Consider the following 20,403-nt stretch of genomic DNA (forward strand, 5'->3'; position numbering starts at 1 on the left):
TGCTTAATAAAAGTGTGCTGTCATAATGACAGATATTTTAGAAGGATCAACTCTGAATACTAAAGAGTGTCGCTTCTTTCTGATGCATATTCAATATGTATATATATGATATATTTGAATATGGTTTAAAGTAACAAGGATTCATTTTTTTGTTGTTGTAGTATGAAGTTTTATTGAAATCTGTATCATTCTAGTGAGACAGGGACTAGTTAAATTGCCTTCATCAGATGACCTTGAAGATTATTTACACAGAATATGTATTGTTACAAATCAGAATTTATGTTGCCGTGTAACCATCCACTCAGACATTTAAATTCGTGGGATTCTGACCAGATCCATTAAGTTTAGTAAAATCCAAATTGATCATTTTCAGTGAATAAGCTCCTCTCTTTTGTGATTAAAGAAAATTTTGATTTTTTTTCCTGCATTCTTAACAGGTTTAAAATATCAAAACTTTGATTTGACATGTCACTTTTTTAATAGAGAGAGTAAATCTCATGCTGTTTTATTATGTAAATAAATGTTTTTGTATGGCAACAACCTTGTATGATATCCTGGCTCTTTGAGAAGTATTTTGCAAGATACTTAGATAACCTAGTGTTGGAAACATACAAACGTGAATTTTATGAATATAGGCCTAGTACAGATCTGTTGGTTTTTGTTACAGTGCAAGACATGAGGCATAGGAGAGCTTTGCTGCTGATTGCCAGGACAGATCCCATGTCTCAGTTTCCCCTCCTGTAAAATGAAGTGGCTGAACTGGATTCTTTCCTCTTCTAAGATGAGTTTCCATGAGCCTATGTCTTATGTTTATATTCAGGAGTATTAGCAATATCAGATTAAATACTGAATATCCCTCCCTTCCCCCGAATCAAAGTGCAGCATGTGCTACATAAGCGTTTATTTATCTGATTCTCGTTACTGATCCTACAGGCAATTTTTGTGTTGCATCTTTCCCGGTAACCTGGAAGGTCATTTTAGCCATAGGTGGCACTGTTGCACCTTCTTACAGTCTTAACTTTCCTGTTTGTAAAAGAAGGCTTAAACAACGTTATTTTATTTTGGTTTATTTGCTTAATGCTTCAGAATAGCCCAATGTCCATTATGTCTGTCTAACTGGAAAAGTTATTCTGCTTATATCTTAGATTTATTCTGTCATCTCACTGTGAACATTTCAGACTTGCTGTGCAAACAATGGCAAAATCGAGCTTTTCTTCTAGTGTTAGAAACCAGTGAGCCGGGATTTTATGAAAGAGCTAGAATCGGCATCTGGAGGACCTTAAAAGTGAAAAGTGTATTGAGTTCCCTGAGTTTTGACCCCGCTGCTGTGTGTTAATTGGTGGTTGGAGATTTGGTACATATACGAAGGGGTGTAATTTTTTGACTTTGGTTTGCCTGCACGCGCTGCCACTGAGCCACTTGAGCCTGAGTCAGTTCGTTTTGAGTTTTTCCCTCGTCTGTGAGATGGGGACATTCATATATGATTTGTAGAATTGTGAGAATTAGAAATTATGTGCAGTGTTTACCACAGTGGGTATGTCAACAGTGCTCATAATCTTTAGCTGGTGTTTTGTGTGAAGCCATCATTTGAGAGTCTTTGGCAATTACTAAGAAACAGGAAAATAAGAAGAGATGGTTTTATGATGAAAGATATTTGAGGAGGTTCCATACTTCCTATACACATAATTTAGCATCAGCAGAATCAGAACTGTTACACAGTCGCCCTGAACCAACGTTAAGCCACAGAATTATTTGTTACTTCATATATTTTGGGGCTTAAGGAGATCCAATACTTACACACATGTTGTCTCCAGCAGCCAACTGAGAGATGACACAAAAGAGTAGACAGGCGATAAATGTCTTCTTTGTTACTGATGAAGCCAAGTTCTCCATGAACTTCAAGGCTGTGGGAAAATGCGTGTCATGATACTGTGTACCAGAAGTAGAGACTCACCCTGTCCCATGTAGCTCTGGGCCACAGCGAGCCTTCCCTTGAGATGACCTGCCCCTTCATGCACAGGGCTTTCCTGCCATGGAGCTGAGCATCCCGCGTGCTTCCCAATGGTGACCAACACTGGAGTGAAAGGAAGGGTTTCACATGCCCTGCTTGTCTCCCCGGACTCACACCTCACTCTGTTAGTGTAATGAGTGCTAGCTGTGGGCCAGGGGTGTGAAGGAAGAAGCACTCTCCATGGCCCAGAGGAGTGGTTAGGAGGCATCCCCTCCCTCAGTTTAAACAGGTGGTTGGATGGAAAATAAGGGTGCTCCCCAAGAGTTTATAAAAGGAGAAATAAGGATTTTATTTGGGACTTAGTTTAGCCAGGAAACACATTAGATGATTAGAGGGGAGACTTGTATATCACTTTGATATTAAGTTGACATTTGTTGAACACCCAAAATATGCTACATTCTTTTCTGAGAGTTTTACAGAAATGAATCCTTCAATCTTCTCAACAAGCGAGTAAGGAAGGTTTGATTGTTATCCCAGTTTTACAGTGTGGAAATTGAGGCACACAGAGGGTAATTAAGTTGGCAAAATCACAGAAATAGTAAGTTGCAGAGCTGGTATTTAAACCCTGGCTGCCTGGTTTTGAGGCTCCCAGAGATGGGCTTTTGGTGTTTAACATTATCAGCATCCCTGAATCTTTGTACATCTGTGCATCTGTTAGCCTAGAAAGGACAGGGAAAGGAGAGTTACACAGGTGCTCATAGTCATGTCTTGGCCACTGTCCACGGAGAGTGCACCGTGATTGGCGTTAATTGACTTCTGGGCAGTAGATCTGTTTGTATAATAGATATTTAGTCCATTGAGTTAATCTAGAAACCCTTTCTGCTCCGTTTCTGTCCATGCTTGCCATGTGACTGCCTGCCCGTGATTGGGCCATGGAGGAGAAAATGTACTCATGGTTGAACTCTGATATTTCAGTCTGGTTCATAGATCCACGTCTTCTGTTACATTAATAAGTTAAGTTTCTGGTTTTCTTGCATCAGTGTCTCATGAGTTTGGTTAATGTGAAACCAGTCCATGGAAGCCCAGGGGTGATGACGGTATAATTTCTGAGCACGTTGTGGCACTTCTACCCGTGCAGACGTGGCTGGAGTTTGTCCAGCTTCCTCACTGATTTTCCCCAACCGCAGGGTCCTCTGCCACCCCTGGATGTGAGGTTGGGAGCTCTCTGACTAGGCCAGTCAGAGGCCGAGTCCGCCAATCAGAAAATGATGAAGTACCTGAAAGTGGGTTTAATAGAAGACAAGGGCTTCCAGGTAGTCAGATGGGCTGCTCGAATCCATTTGTTGAAAAACTGTCCACTGTCTGTGGTTGAGCTGCTTCTTTGCTGTTGAAAATTCTGGAGTAGATGAAGGGATTTTAAAAAGCAGAAAGGAGTGATTTTAGGTGGTACGTCCACACCGGTGAGACGTGATGGATGACCGCCTGTGTGAGGCATAGACAGAGTCTACAAACTTCATAAAACAGCTTTAAAAGCTCTACCATCTGAGTACACTTCATATGGGGTTCAGATCATCACTGGTCATGCTGTGAGGACAAGTAACTGATGATGGCAGAAAGGACACGGAGGCATCAAAAAGGTCTCAGTCATGTTCCCTCTTTAAAGGATGGGGCACAGTGTAAAATATTTGAGCTGGTTTTTCACTGAACAATTTTTAGTGTTTTCTGGGACTCCCCAGTGCCCCAAGGTTCCATGCAGCTGGGTGTCCCCTCAGTGCAGCTCTGTCAGCACTTGCCCTGGGCTGACGCGGTGTCACGGGGAGCAGGACGGTCAGCGTCCCCGGCTCCTCCGAGCTCCGTCTCCTCATCCGCAGAGCCGGGTTTCTCATCCGTGTCTACTTAGTAAGGTTGCTGAGAATCACACTTGATGCTTCAGGTGTGACTTGTGGTTGTCTCTGTGATTGACATATAGTTAATATTTGATAGAAACACTTGTTTTTTTAGTATAATTGTAGCACCTAGATTGTAGTGGTTTTTAGTCTGCATTTTTTATAACTTTATTCTTATTTTTAAATATGCATTTATTTTTATTTATTTTTTTGGAGGTACTGGGGACTGAAGCCAGGACATTGTGCATGCTAAGCAGGTGCTCTACAACTGAGTAATACACACCCTTCTTTTCTGCGCTTGAAAATATATATTGCTATACACAAAATAGCTCTTAAGCACCATCATGGGACCTAGTCACTGTATAGACAATTGAAGACGTATGCTATTTCAATAGGAATAAATGTTGTTGAGACATACATTTCTGAATCTGTTAATGTGCTTAAAAACGATCATAGGTAGTGATAAACACGAATCTTTGATCCAGTACTTCTTAGGGTCTGTTTTGCCATCAAGGGAAATTACATTCTACAGAGAAGGCTAATTGGGTCTCTTTGATATTTAGATGGTTTAGCAGATGATGAAGGCTTTCAAAAGCTGACAGTTTTGTATTTTAAATTAACTACAAAGTTATCTTCTACAAGTTGTAGATACTAAGCTTGGGAAGTGCCCAGTAATCCAGGGGGTATGTGTCTGTGTCTGTGTCTGTGTGAACGTTTGTGTGTGTGATTTCAGGAAGGTAGAAAGAAATTCCATATAGACTTCTGATAACTTTCTCCTCCATTTCAAGGTGTTGGCATGTATTTACACTAATAAATTGACATTCTGTTGTCATTTGGCATATTGGGAATAGGACTTTCTCATACTTGTTTCAGAAGGGTTAGGGAGCATGAGCTTAGGAAATGGGAGGAGATAGAGGCAGGGAGGTTCTTTAAACTTTGTGCAGAATGAGAAACAGTAACTTTTCTCTTTTCTTCTAAAGCAAACTGGCACTGAATTTTAACATACTATTACTCAGAATTGCTTTTCTGATCAGATACAAGTACCTCAGATTTTTTAAGGCAACATGAAAGATGAAATGTGTTTTAGCAGTTATCTTTAAAAGTAGTTTTATTTTTCAAGTAAAAGGCTATAGCCTGTTCTTTCTTCCAGCAGTACAAGAAATTCTCATTGTTCTGTCTACATGATCTATGTGCTTAGTTTCTTTTTTTTTTTTCTTTAAGTGCTTGTTTCATTGTGGTTTGAATGAATGTTTAAAATTTCTGGATTTTGATCTTTAGAACATGCTGATTTCTCAGAACTGTTAAAAACCTGATTGTTCACTGCTCCTTGTTTGGTGGGGCACCCTATTGATATCTGTTGTCTGTTAAAGAGGGAAATTCTTCCTCTAGTCTGCAGATCATTAAGTGAATGGTTTACAGCCTGTCTTTAAAATTATTTGAATGCATTGAACATGTTTGTCCAGTGAATTTTAAATTGACTCATTGTAATGACTTTGCTTTGATTCTGTGGCTTTTGCTCCTCTCCACAAGAATTTGAATTCTCTGTTGCATTTTGTATACATGTTCTTAACAGGGGAAGAAATATTGCATTTTTTACAGAGGTGGGTTTTCCTATCCCCTCTGAATGCCTTCTAAAATTGATACAATAAAAATCAGTTATTGCAGTGCATAATTATTTCATAAATTATTTTTTGGCATAATCAGAAACAATGACCAAGAATGATAATAGAAAATACGAAAACCTTCCTTCCTTTGAAGAATAGAAATCAGGTGGTCAGACTCCCGCATGCTTTGTGCCTGACACACTTACTCTCATGTCATTGTGTATCATGATTCGGAGATGGAGTGGCTTCAGGTTTATAGATTTTTGTTTTAACATTTGTGTTGAATACTTTCTCCAGGCTGATGTTTCATGTTGGGTTTGTGGAAAGAGTAGAAGGGAAAAAAATGCTTTGTTTTGTTTTCAGGAGGCCTGAGTTGATGAGAAAAGAGTTGAGGGTGGGCTGAGGAAAAGAGTGACACTCCCTCTCCTCCTGGCTGAAATTGATAAACAAAGAAATCAATTAAGTGTATCGGTATTTGACCAATAGAAGTTAGAGAGCCCAAACTGGCTAGAAATGTACAATGGAAATTACTGAATTCAGCTGCAGAATGAGGTGCTTTACCAAGTAGAAGTAGCTTAGAGCAATCAGAAAAATCAGAAATATGATGAGATATAAAAGGAATATTATATCTTTTATTTCTGAAACTTTTCTATGTTAAGTTGTGTAGAGCTAAAATTAAGTTTCAAGCACCAGGAGTTAAGAGTGTGGGTGGTTCTGTAGGATCCTTATTCTCGGATGTGCCTAGACCCTGCTAGAGTGGCTGAAGATGGCAGGAAAAGACCCACATCCAGTATTTGTCATCCTAGGGTGTCCTCCATAATGGTTCCATGTGGGAGCCCATGATTGGGTTAACAAATTGTAACACACCCCAGTCGCCTCTGAATTTTAAGAAGAAAAAATATGCTTTGATACTGCTTTGCAAGCAAGTGCCTGTGCATCCCCACTCCAGTCTCCTTGCCTTAAAAAGCAGAGACAATGCTTTGCTTGTGTAGTTGAGGTTTTAGATAGCACTCTGCTGGTTGCAAAGCAAGGACCGAGACCCTCATCTATAAACGCTGGGCTTGTGTGTTGTTAGATAGTGTATTATCCCCAAAACAAGGACCTGGCTGGTCTGGTGGTCTGCTTTGTAATGAACATATCTAAAAATGTATCTTGTTCCCCTCACCCCATGACTTCCCTAAAGATACACTAATCCTTTTTACTCATTGTGTATTCTATAATCTCTGCCTCATCCTGTCTTTCCCGAATTTCCTCCTTATTATTTCACAACTGCAAACGAATTTTTCCTTTGATTATACACAATAAATATGGGAGCATTTGAGAGGCTCATGGAGATGGCTCCCTACTCCCTCTTGGTTTCTTGACTTTTTCCACAGAGTCTTTAATAATCATTCCGTGTCGGTAAGACTTCTGCCAGCCAGAACCCACATTTCCAGGTGAGAAGGATGCAGGCTTTATCTCTCCTACCAGAGGAAGAGACAGAAGAGAATTGAGATATGCTCCCTCGTGATCCCTTCCTGCCCCAGGTCTACTGCGGTTCACCTGCAGCCTTCTGGCCTCTGCTCAGAGGGCCTCTGTCCCAGGACTGACCTCAGCCTTTTCTTCCCTTGTCAACATTTTCTGTGCCCTTCAGAACTTGGTCTCTTCTCTGCAATTCAACCCTGGCAGATGTGATGGTGGTCAGCGTGCTGGTGGGCAGTCCTTTGGGGACACCCAGGAGCCATGCTGATTCTCCTGAGTCTCTCAATCGGGGTTACAGGACAGTCAAGCACCGAAGGAAGCCCATTCACGTGATGTCAACAGAGCATTTCATCACTTTCATTTTATTTTTAAATTTTCGGTGGAGAAATTATTTGTAGCAAATTGTTCCAGGTATTCACCGCCTGCTTTCCTCATCACCATTCCTTGTTGTCTCTGGTGCTAGTTTAATAAACCAGGTTTCTTCTCTGGTCATTTCTGGCAGCTGGGCTTGCCGAATCCTTGATCTGCATTTGAAACAGAATCCTTCTTCGTGATGTCAATGTGATTTTCCTATTTCTGAATATTTCGTGTACACTCAGCAACTGTTTCAAGTGAAATGCTCTTGTCCAATTTCGGTTAACTCACATTTGCTGATCTCCTGCTTTCATGCTGAGGGCAGTTTCTTTTTCCTCTAATAAAAGTTAGCAATTTGCATTTACTATGGAAGATACTGGCCCAAGGTCCTTTTGTTCTTAAGAGTTTTAATACAATTCACCCATTAAAATGTACAGCGGTTTTTACTCTATGCCCAGAATTGTGCATCCCATTCAATCTTAGAACATTTTCATCCCCCCAACAGGATGCCCCGTATGCATAAGCAGACATTCCCATCTTCCCCATCCTCCCCCAGCCCCAAGGAGCCACTTTTCTCTCTGTGGATTTGCCTGTGCTGGACATTTAATGTAAATCGAGTCACTTCATGTAAGTGCAACGGTCTATTGTGACTGACTTCTTTCACACTGAGTAACGTTTTCAATGTTTGCCCATGTTGTGGCCTTAGTCACTATTCTATGCTTTGCTATTGCTGTATAACATTCCACTCTATGGCTGGGCCCCACTGTTTACCCATTCATCAGGTGATAGGCATTTGGGTTGTTTCTGCTTTTTGGCTGTGATGAGTAATGTCGCCGTGAACACTCATGTGGGATTTTTTATGTGGATATTTGTTTTCATTTCTCTTACGTGTGTGCCCAGAGAGCAGAATTGCTGGGTCAGTCAGAAACCAAATGTTCAACTCTCTGAGGCCCTGCCAGGCTGTTTTCCAAAGTGACCACGCTGTGTTACGTCCCCACCAGCAAGGGCTGCGTGCTCCGCTTCCTCTGTGTCCTCTTTAGTGCTTGTTACCCTTTTTTTTTATTGTAACCTATTGTAGTGAGTGTGAAGCGGTTTCTCCTAGTGGTTTTGACTTGATTTCCCTTACAGCTAATGCTATTGAACATTCTTTCATTGTGCTTATTGGACATTTGTATATTTTCCTTGAAAAATACCTTTTCAGATCCTTTATTTACCTTTTAATTGAGTTGCCTTTTTATTGTTGAGTTATAGGGTTTTTTTTTCTTCATTTGGAGATACAAATTCCTTATCAGATAAATGACTTGAAAAAATTTTCTCCTGTGTGTTGTTTTTTCACTTTCTGGATGGTGCCCTTTGAAGCAAATTTTAAATTTTGATGAACTCCAATTTATCTCTGTTTTCTTTGTTCCTTGGGCTTTTGGGGTATTATGTAAATTCTGAGGTATTTTATTTAAGCTTTTATATATAAAATAACTTAATTTGTAGGAACGTTCTAGGAGATGGGTGCGGTTCTTGTCCCCAGTCTATGGATAGTAGACTGAGATGCAGAAAATTTCACTGAAATATCAGTGTCACAGCTACCCAGTGCTGTGGGATTTCAGACCCTCATGTTTGTCCCCAGCATTTGTGATCTTCACCACCGTGCTCCACTACTGCCTGGAATCGTTAATGAAAACGCCTTTCATTTTCTGATTTCTTGTTAGTTTGTTTTCTCATTGGGGACCTCATCTCCTCATTTTCCTTTCGGAGATCAATATAGATTTATTTTAGGTCTCATGTAGGCAGAAGCATTGCTATCAGTTTACTTCTTTATTACTCACTCTCCAGTGATGATTGTTGCTAGTTGACCTAATCAAGTCATGCTTAAGTCTTTCCTGCTAGTGACACTAAAAACAGTCATGACTTATAGAATGCTCAAAGAAAGTACTTGATTGATTTTATTTTGCTACCCAATCAAACCAATCAAGTAAAAACCCCAGTGTTGACACAGACTATAAGCCCTCCAGAATAGGGTCACTGTCTTCCTTGTGTTTCATTTATTTGGTCACAGTGTCTGGATAGTTCCTTGCTGTCCAGCAGTTTTGTGAGGATACGGTGCTCGTGAATCATTGTAAGGACAGAATTTTGACAACAGACTGTGTTGTTCATTTCACAAGGGAAAAGGTAATATAGAAATAATGCTCAGATCTATTTTAAAATTAAGCTTGGAATTTTGAAAAGAATTCAAGAAACCGTACAAAGCTCTTTTTCAGTAATTTTAGATCTATCTTAGACACATTATGGTTACATAGCAGAGTAACTTACCAAGTAGATTTGACAAGAGGAGTGTAATATTGATTATTTGCTTTAGTTGAAATATTCTACCTGGGATAAAGTAATCAGTGCCCATAAATGAACATATATGTTTGTATTTCTATGCAACATGGGAGCAGACTTCATATGTTTCTATATAATATATATGACTGTGTGTTTTAATCTGTCTGTCAGTGTTTTTATAGTTTTCAGCAACATTGTTACTTCAGGATTCTTCTAAGATATTCACTCCCGATACTACTGTAGTTTGTACTGTGTATCGTATCTTATGCATGGGATTCCACTGTCCCCTCAGTGAGGAATTTTCTCTCCTATTGAGTTAGTAGCAGAGTTAAAGAAACAGTGATTTCTAGGCCTTTGCTCTCCACGTGTTTGCTGTTGGCTGTCAATCACGAGTTTCCCTTTCTTGAGTTTTCATTGTTCAATTAGAATTTTTTAAAATAATTATTAATATGTTTCACCAGTCTCCCTAGAAACTTGATGTGTTTGTGCTTTTCAGTTTTCAATTTATGAAAATTGTAAATGCACACTTGTTTTTAAATAGTCCTTTTTCACTAGATATTTGTTTACCTCTTTATTGATAAAATAATTTTTTCCCAATGAATGAATCGGTGTGCATGTTTTAAAAGATACCTTACTTTTTATTTTTCTTATTGTAACAGGTATATTCATTGTACAGAATTTAGAAAATAAGGATAAACACAATAATAACTTAAAAATGGCCTCTAATCTCACTTGGAGATACAGTTGTAAGGTTTGAAATTCAGAATTACAAGTCCTCTCACTTTGTTCTTCTCTTTCAAGTACGTTTTGGTTACTGAGACCCTCGAATTCCCATATGAATTGTAGCAGCAGCTAGACAGTTACTACAGAGGAGCCCACTGGGATTGTGATCGAGACCACGTTGCATGTATGCATCTCTCTGGGAAGCGCTGCCCCCACAAGAATGCTGTCAACTGATCCAGGAATTTGCGTGGTGTGCCTTTCCAGGTATTTAGGTCTTCTTTAATTTTTTTTCAGCAATGTGTAGAGTTTACATAGTATTATTTTACTTTATTTTTTGCCTTTATACTGAGGACAAGTGTGCAACGTACCGGGATTAGAATTGTATTATAGCCCCGCAACTTGCTGCCACCATGGACGCTGCGGTCTCTCTTTGCCCTTTGTAAAATCTCGCACAAAATAAGACCTAAGTAACTCTCTCTTGAAAGAATGATTATATGATTGCTGGATGATGCTTGAGAGTCCTTGTTATGATGTGTTTTTCCCAGACATTCCCCTCTTCTTAACTATGCCCTTTCTCTTCCTTTCCTCCAGCCTGGGTTTCAGCCTGCCTGTGGCATTGATTTTCCTTGTCTGTGGACTCTTCCTTTCACTAGTTCATGATAATGTTACATGTGGGCTGTGGAAACTTGCTAGATGTCAAGAAAGAGCAAATCCATTGCATGCTAGTATTTTTAGAGTGTGTTATTGAATTATCAATTGAAATTAAATCAGGCTGACCCATTGAGCCATCCCCTGAGCTCTTTTCGCCTTCTTACATGTGATACTGCTCTTGTTGCTGCATGTGTCCTTCCCCCAGACTTGGTTTTGGAGTTGAGTAAGTCACCATCACTGGTGCACTCTCTTTAAAAGTTGAAGAGAACATTTGCTCCTTCTCCCTGGTTGGGGACTTAAATGAGATGAGGTAACAGATAAAGAATGGAGCCCCACGTCATTCTGACCACCGCTCTTTCCGTTCATTTCTCCAGGGGAAGAGTACATTTCAAAAATATAAAGATTGTGAGCTAATGAGATAGACAAGACAACCGATCATTTATTAAATACACTTTCATGCCAGAAACAAATGTATTATACACACAAAAAGCACATAAAGTACGGTAGTACTGTGGTTACAAACGTGGGTCCGAGTTCGAGTCCTGCTCTGGAGTGACAAGTCCTGTGAGATAGAGAACTGGTAGGTCGGCTTAGCCTCACCCAGACTTGTTTTCTGTCCTGCAGAGACAGGGCTCGCAAGTCATCCCTCCCCGTAGGGGTGCTGTGGGCTGTAAATGACGCTCGTGGGCAGCCCGAGCACAGCTGCTCGTTTTTCGTAAGTGCAGGATAGCACAGCTTTTGCGGTGATGGCTATATGACCGCCCCGTGTAGACTCTCAGTGCTCCAAAGGGATGCTTTGTGGATTGGAGATGGGATTCTCACTTCTGTAAATACCCAAGGATTGTGTTATTGAGCCTTGCTGATTTGAATCTATTCTTTAGAAAGTACATAATGTAGATATATTTTTCAAACATGCATGCTTTTTTTCTTTTATTATTTATAGTTCTACCCTCTCATCTCTTGGTGTGACATTTCATGGAATCCAGGAAACAGTCCTAGGCCACCTGCCTCTTCACACTTTTTCGTGGTGGTTTTCTTCCCTGACTAGAAGAGGGTTTTGCATAGGAAATTTTGTTTTCTCCCCTTCTCTTGGAGTCTCTCTGTTTGTCTGCCCGTCTCTCACCTGTCCATCTGTCCGTTTCTCTACCCACTCATTCTTCTGACTTGTTCCAGGAAGCATTTCAGGCAGCTTACAGAAGAACAGATATCAAATAAACAGGTGAGAAAATGGGGCCAAGTTCAGACAGTGAGGCTCAGAGTTGAGCCTGTGTGAGAGTTGCAGGCTTGTGACACACGAATCTGCCTTGTGACTTATAAGATCGAAAGCATCATTGTGCCTGAGGCTCCCAGCAGACACAGGGAAGCAGGGTTTGTGGGAGATGCTCACTGGCTGTGAAATAAATAACTGGCTTAGGAGAAGCCCAGCCTTTCCAACTACCAAGGCTTAGGAGAATATTTTGAGTGTCTTCCAAAATCAGAGTATTGCATCTTTTCTTTTTCAGAGTTTTATGTATAGTTGGTTTAAATTCTATACCTGGAAATTTCTCCAAAACTGCTGCCCACGTGAGTCCCATGACTCGGGAATGGGGTGTTTCTGCTCATTGACGGTTGTTGGCCAGAAACGGAAATGACAGCCTCAAAGGAGCCTGGGTTTTATCAGTTATGTTTTGTCAGTGCTGTAGATTTCAGAAAATGCTTTTAAAGTTTCTCTCCATCTGAGGCAGCAGCGTGCTCTCTTACCAGCATCAGGAGCTCAGGGCCACGTGATGGTGGGGGCTGACTGCACTGCCGTCAAGACAGCTGAGGTAGTCACTGCAGGCTTGTTGCTTTCACGTAGTGTATTTCATGTTCTTTAATAGGTTTCAACAGGTAGTTAATTAACTGAGTTAATTAGCATGTAATAAATATGATGCTTTGTTGAAAAGACAGTTATAGGCAGAATATAAGTTGTGAACACTTTAAAAACGGTTTCATTACTGAAATTTCAGTAGGGAAGATTCAGTTTATCTTATCTACTCCTCTCTTTAAAAGTAACAAAGAAATAAGACAGAAAAAGCAGAGGATGATTTCTGTTCTTCCTCTCGGCTTGCAGGTGCCCTCACCTTCAGTGGCATCCATCCAGACACCAGCACTGACCCTGGCCGTGCTCAGAACTGCCTCAGCCCTGAAGACACAACTGACAAATAGAAGGGGGCCGCGCCCTGTTACAGCGGGTGCTCTCACTTTGTGGGTCCTTATGTAACTGCGCGGTGTTATTCAGGATCGCCCTTTCTACACTGTGTGACGGTGCTGCGGTGTCTCCTAGTTATTTGTTTCTGTAAGTACTCGTGTATTTTTTCCAATGTGCAGTACTAGACATCTAAAAATGCTTTTTTCAGATGAAAAATAATGTGTATTTAATATAAAATTCTGAAAAAAGGGTCAAAAGTGTCTATCCTTGTCCCAGTACTCAGAGATAATAATTAACACTTTAACATCTATTTTCTGTTCTTTTCATCAGTGTGTATTACCTCTGTCATAAAAACCAGCGAGCAATGTGTGCCTGTATACTGTGTGGAGACCTCCATTTTCCATTCGGCTTATTACACATTTTTCTACAATATTCTATCTCCCCTGGCATGATTTTTAATGACCAGTATAGCATTCTGTCTTGTGGAGGCATCGTCCATTTTTCTTTGGACTTAAGTAAACTTTTATATTCCAAGTAAACTTAACTGGAATACTGAAAAGAGATCTGTTGTGGTACCGAAAGTCCCCTACTTCCCTTCCCCTTTTTTCCTGAGAGTAAAAGCTGCTGACAATGTGGAGTATATATTTCATGACCTTTATGCCTATGTCATATATATATACACATACATAAATGTATATGAGAAATCTATGTATATGTGTGTGTATATATGCTTTATGGAAAAATAAGGCCATACTGTATGTTTTCTGCAACTCGGTTTATTCACTCAGGTATATATCATAGACGTCCTCCCCCTCCAGACTCACCCGGTCCTTTCAGATAGAGTAAAGGGGTCTCCTGATGTGCAGGTTTGGTCTCTTGTGTAAGGACACCTTTAGTGGGAGAGTACTGGTGACAAGGCCTTGGACCACGCCGAAACACCGGAACTTTAGTGCCCACAGCTCGCCGTTATTTAACACATCATTGTCTTGATGGTGAACACTTAAGTTTTCTCCATCTTCCACTGTCAGAAAGGGTGGTTGACTGGCATCCTTCTTGTACAAACATTCCTGTGATCTTGTATGAGTATTCCTTTAGCTAAGGTTTCTGGAAATTTAGTCCCTGGATGTGACAATTACATGCATCACAGGCCCTTTCAATTGACTAGGAATTCCTTCTCCAGTGGGGAATGAAATGATGTAGAATAACTTATGGAACCAATTCTCTATCGCTGGATATGATTTCACTTCAGCTTTTCTTCCCACCATTGTAAAGAGTGCTGTGTAAATGCTCTGATGAGTACATCTTTTTGAACTGATTTTTTTCTAAATGAAACGATTCCTAAAAGTGGAGTTCAGTCTGTGTGTACAAAAGTTTTTCAGAGTTTACATATCCATTGACATGTCGTCCTCCAAAAAGATCGCTCACAGTTTGTTCTCTCAAAGATGGACACTAGCTAGAATATCTTTTAAAAATATTTGCCAATATGATGAGCAGAAGTGCTTTTTCATTGTTTTAGTTTGCACTTGATGGCCAGTGATGTATTAAGCATTTTTCATTCATTAGCCTTCTGACTTTTAAAAAGTGAATGATCCCTTTTGTCCTTTGCACACATTTAAGTGAGGGAGCTTCTTATTACTTTGTGACAGCTCTTTGTTTGTTATGAACATTAACCCCATGTCTTCATCAACATGTATCACAGAGCTTTTTCTTGTAATTTCTAGCCTTTCATTTTGTTCAGTAGGTTCATTTTTATTGTGGCCCAAACTAATCTTAAGGTAGTAATTGTCTTCTTTTTGGGTTTTATCCTTGATATTATTCTTAGAAATACTTTCTTATAATGTTATAAAGCTCTTGTGTAGATTTTTTTAATCTCTAAGTTGGAGATGATAATGGTACTTGTTATACTGAGGAGAAGTTGAATTAATATGAGCAAAGGATTGTATTTGCTGTTATTAGTACTTTCTAATATTTACATCACTATGTGGAATTTTTCTTGTTGTCATAATGATTGGAATAGAATTTGTTTTTTCCAGGGGATTCTCTGATTGTCCCAAGACAATTATTGAATTCATACTTTGCTCTTTGATTTGAAATCCCACCTGTAAAAAATACTTATGTACACTAGAGTCTCTTTTTGAGAACGCGGTTAATTTCTGTCAATCTTACGTTCTTACTCCAGCACTATATCTTACATATTGTAAAAACTTATTTAATATCTGACAGCACAATTTTTTTGATTTTTTTTCCATCCCTAATTTTCTTGGCTAGTATTATGACTTTATTATTCCTGAAGAATTCTAAACTACTTTTTTCTAGTTAAAAAAAAAAAACAGATAAGCGTTGTCATGGGATTATTTAGTAAGTTTTGAATTATCTTTAGGAGAACATACATCTTTACAAAACTGCTTTCCTCCATACAATATGTTGATGTCTCTACATTCACACCTCTTACTTCACCCCTCATTACATTCCTGTACTTTCTGCATGTACAACATGGGCATTGTTTTTGAGTTTATTCCAGATTATTGTTGATGTTTTTGTTAATTTTGTAAGTGAGAATTTTTTGCTCTTATGTTTTTTAACTGTTAAAACTGACACCTAGGAAGGCAGATTCGGTTTGTGAATACTCACTTTGTAACTTCTCATTTAAACTTGTAAGTATTAAGTACTTGTTACAGAATCCTTTCTTTTCTGTTTTTAAAAATTTGTAAGATTCTCAAAATGGTCATAGCTAAGTAGTATAGGTGGGGAGACAGATGGAGAGAGGTAGTGTGGCTCATGTACAAACTGTGAGCACTTTCATGGCTGCCTTTACACTGGAAAAGCCGCTGAAGAGTCCAGGATAAACCAGGGATGGCTTTGGATGCACTTAAAAGCCAGCTTTCCTGCCTGTATGGTGAAGACTGGTGGGCGTGGCAGGTAGATTATCAAGGTCGATTGGAGGTTATTGGCTGCACAGAACGCTGTGTCTGTGTGAACTGGAGACCATCACCATGGGAAATGCTTGGTGCCAGGATCAATGCAGAGGAGCTGGGGAGCCTGTGTTAAGGATTTTCGAAACATGGGAGTGGGAAGATCAGACTCTGCATTCAGATCTGAGTTTGAATTCATCCTCTTTAGTTTACTGGTCCTCTGACTTTTGTCAAGTTATATACCCTCTTTCAATTCTTGTTTTCCTGTCTCTCAAAATAGGAGAATTACGGCCTGCTGCTAGAGTGTTTGATCAGGGTAAATAATTTATGTCTATAAGATGCCACGTACAGTCACAAGCTCAGTGAGAAATGGGCTGTCGCCTCTTCTTCTACAACTCAGTGCTTGACAAGACATGGGGGAAAGCTGGTCCCTAATTTGTGTGTGATGCAAGTAGGAACAAAATTAATGTCTTGCCTTTCCTTAGCAGTATTCTTACTCCTTTGCTTCATTTACTTCTTTCTTCCTTTACTTTCCCCTTTCCCCTCCTCCACCAAAACAGCCTGAGACTCTCTCAGAACACTAGATTCAAATTACTTTAAAGGTTGTCTCATCCTCACGAAATGAGAGTAACATAAAAAAATCTGTACACATCCCAGAATACATTGTATTTGATTTACACACACACATGTGCGCGCGCGCGCACACACACACACAAACACACAATCAGGCTACCTCCCACTTGCAGAGGGAGAAGGACCACTTTTTCTGAGTTTTCATTCACTGAGCGTGAGGACAAAGTCTGTTACGTATAATTTCACCAGGCTTTGTGCATGGTGCTTTTAATTGGATTTCTGCTTTTTGGACATAGATATAGTCTCCTAATAGAAGAGAGAAAGTGGAGACATAGACATCCTGCTGAGATATTGGTGTCATCATATTTGAGTTGGAAAAGGCTTAAGGCAGCATAGAGTCGTAACATTCTATGGGTGAGAATCCATGTTGGTGTAACTTGGACAAGAACCTGGGTCTTCTGCCATCTTGTCCACAAGGGTGAGGAGGCAACTGGGAAGGGGATGGCAGGGATCGTTGTTTCTTGAGTTCCATGGTCTTGCTACTTTTCATTGCTCAGCTGCCTTTTCATGAGACCTCTCATGGGAAGGTCACTCTATCCTGATAGATTGAGTTTCTTATCAGCAAAAACTCTGGACCCACTCATATTTTCCAGAGTTTTCTGCTGACCTGCTGACACTTTATATAAATGAGACCTAAGTAACTACTGAATATAAAATCCTTTTTGTTATCATTTGCCCTCGAGTTCCATAGGAATGGTGTGCTGTCTCAGGTTGTCTAAAGCTAGATCTGAACAAAGATAGGGTGATAGGCTGTGCTGCTGGACCCTCCACAGTCGAATGGGATTTCCACGTTAGTTTTTAGAATCAGGCAGATGAGTTCATATCTTGCCTTTACTAGTTATTATCTTTGTGACTTGGGGGAGAAGCTGTACTTCTTTGTGTCCAATTTTCTTTATCTGTAAACAAGTTCAGTATTTATTTTAAGGTTTCTGTTCTAGAATTGAATGAGCTAATTCCCTCATTTATACCTAAAATAATGATCGCGTGGTTCTATGCTTATGCCTTGGTAGTTGATTACTAAGGGTCTTGGCAGTGAGAATGGGGGTGGGGGGCCCATGAATAACAGAGCTTATATTCCAGGATATGCTTGTAAAAGACTGGATGTGCAGTGGATATTCAGTAAATATCCACTCCTTTCCTAATCTGCATTGATTGTGTATATATCTTTATACTAATATACGGACAATTTTTATTGCAATTTAAATATCTTTGTAGTATTTACAGTATGTAGCTATAAAAAATACGTGAAATAAATGATTTGAATTTTCTTTTCAATAAGCAAAACAAAATAAAATAGAAAAGAAAAAAGTTTTGAAGGAGTAGAAATAATTTTATTTCCGTGGAATCAATTCCGTATAATAGGTATTTTGGTTGTGTTGTTAAACAGCATATAAAATTGATAGGCTGTGACATACTGGAAATGAGGAAACAGTGGAGACATACTACCTCTAATGCAGTCATTTTGTTACCAAGTCCAAACTCGTTCTGCTTGCTGCATGACAGGCCAATAAATCGGGAGATGAGATGTTGGAGTAAGGAATAGTGACTTTATTTGAAAAGCTGGCAGACCCAGAAAATGGCATAGTGATATCCAGGAGAACTCTCTACCCCAAGTCAGAATTCAGTCTCCTTTTATACTAAAAAGTGCTGGGGATGTGGTTGGCTGTTGCAAACTTCTTGCTGTACAAATTGTTTCTCCTTGTAATCCTGTGTACTTGCAGCTGTCCATGTCGGTCAAATTATGGTGCCCCCGTAAACCCTCCAAAATAAAACAAAGGTTATTCTCTATTTTGCAACTTGCCATCTCTACATAAGTGTAGAAGAGCTAACATCCTTAAAGATCAGAGCCCGGACAATAGGCTAGCCTGGATATTTCAAGCTAAAGGCAACTTTCTTTTACAAAAGGTGCAGAGATATCAAGTCTGAGCCTAGAAAACAGGGTACAGGTTTAAAAATAATTGAACACATCTAACATGGAGTCAAATTTGTTCTTTTGTATTGCAATCTCTTTTTCTACCTCATAAATAATTTTAGTAAGAAACATGAGCAATTTTTTTTACTTTTGCTTCTTAATAACGGATGAGTGTGTCAAATACACCTTTGTGACAGGGATGCTGTGCATTCCTTGGTGTCACAGCAAACTCTTGTTGGGGGTGGCCGACCCTGCAACATGTCTGATGTCCCGTGACTGTTGGTGAGAGTGCCCCTAAACAGGGGATCTCTTCAGGAACCAGCATATGTGCATTGACCTCTTCAGACCTCTTTTTCAGCTGCAGAAAAATTTTTCAGATACTGTGATGGAAAAATCACTCCAGCTGGGGATAATCAGGGAATACAGGAAGAGGAAAAGGGCTTGGAGTAGAGTAGAAGAGAAGGACAGAACGTCAGGGAGCCTGAGGGCTTGGCAGCGGGGCCTCGGGTAAGAGAGGAGCAGAGGTGGGGAGGGGCCTGGCTACGGAACCAGCTGCTGCACTTTTTCCCGCACCCAAGCCACACAGCTTTTAAATGGGCCCAAGACTCTCTCCTGTCTGGATGTCACCCTGGGCAGAACCTTGAGAATCGAAGGTAAGGGCAGCACTCACCTAGGGGGTCACTGAGGACTTTGGTCAACTCTACAGTGCCTTTTCTAGTCATGTGCCTTCACCTGTTCTTTATCTCAGGATCTGAGAAGCAGGAGGAAGGAAATCAGGGAGAGATCCAGGAAGACACCTGACTGTGTTAAGAGACGACAGTCACAGCGACACGGGGAGCAAAGACACTTGCAGCAAAGTAAAATGATTTCACAACTATTGCATCAGAGCTGCAGGTGTGAGAGAGCGTAAGCCTGTCTCAGAGTGCAGGGGGCAAGAGAAAAAGAATGGTAACATTATAACTGACAATTGAAATTTTGTTAAATAGCCTGCTACCCTTAATTTTATCACTTGAATGCATGCAGGTGTATTTCTATGAGCATTTATAGGTTCACACAACCCCACCAGCCACTCTTGCTCCCATCTGGGATGGGCTTTCTCAAGCACAGTGCCCCTCCTGCTTGGGTGGGCCATGCTGCGGGTCCTTGCCTGGGGCCGGACGGATACAGGACACTGAGTCCCCGAGGCATGGCCTGGGAGGCATGACAGGAAAATCTCTGCTCTTGGCTGAGGGCCTACTTTTCCCCCTGCAGTGTAAGAATGCCGGTGACTCAGTTAGAAGCATGCATCCAAGCTGTCCTTCCGTGTCATCACCATCTAGAAACGGTGCCTGAATCTTCTGAATTTCTTCAGCATGTGGTTTACAATCACCTTCAATAATTGAGTGTGTGTCCTCTTACAAGTGGAGGAATTACTGCCGTTTTCCTGGAACTTACTCACCACTAGTCCACCAGATTTTTCTGTGCTAGGATTCAGTATGGCCTGCTGAAAACTCTGCAGTCAGATCTTAACACCCTGATGAAGAGGATTATTTATTTTATTTCTTTATATGATAGTATTTTACTTTCAAAATTCAGAGTTTTCGGTTCTTGGAGGAAATTTTTCGGGGGTTGGATAAACAACTTTACTCATACCTTCTTTGTGAACTGTTGCTATATGCCTCTCACCTGTCTTCTGTCACTTGTGAAGCGGTTCCATTTGTGACCCTGTCCGGGTTGTTCATGTTACAAAACATAAACTGTAAAAGTACAGTCCCTTTTACTCTGAAGACATTCCACAAATACTACTTAAATCTGGGTGTTGTTGTAAGAAGACAGAATCATTAGAACATG

At 40.2% G+C, this 20,403-nt stretch overlaps 1 long non-coding RNA gene across 4 annotated transcripts in view; it reads left to right on the forward strand.

The window, feature by feature from the left end:
• The window catches only part of LOC140686869 (uncharacterized), an 82,041-nt gene extending 62,176 nt beyond the window's left edge, over window positions 1-19,865 (forward strand). For 2 of the 4 annotated variants that reach the window (XR_012060843.1, XR_012060845.1), the window contains one exon: window positions 10,374-10,559. This is a non-coding gene — a long non-coding RNA (uncharacterized lncRNA). Of the gene's footprint in view, window positions 1-10,373; window positions 10,560-13,038; window positions 13,264-19,824 lie in introns of those variants that run through there. The other 2 variants (XR_012060839.1, XR_012060847.1) reach the window with 2 other exon arrangements.
• The last annotated feature ends 538 nt before the right edge of the window (window positions 19,866-20,403 follow it).

The sequence above is a fragment of the Vicugna pacos genome, chromosome 18 (assembly GCF_048564905.1).
Source record: "Vicugna pacos chromosome 18, VicPac4, whole genome shotgun sequence".
In the NCBI taxonomy this organism is placed as follows: Eukaryota; Metazoa; Chordata; class Mammalia; order Artiodactyla; family Camelidae; genus Vicugna; species Vicugna pacos.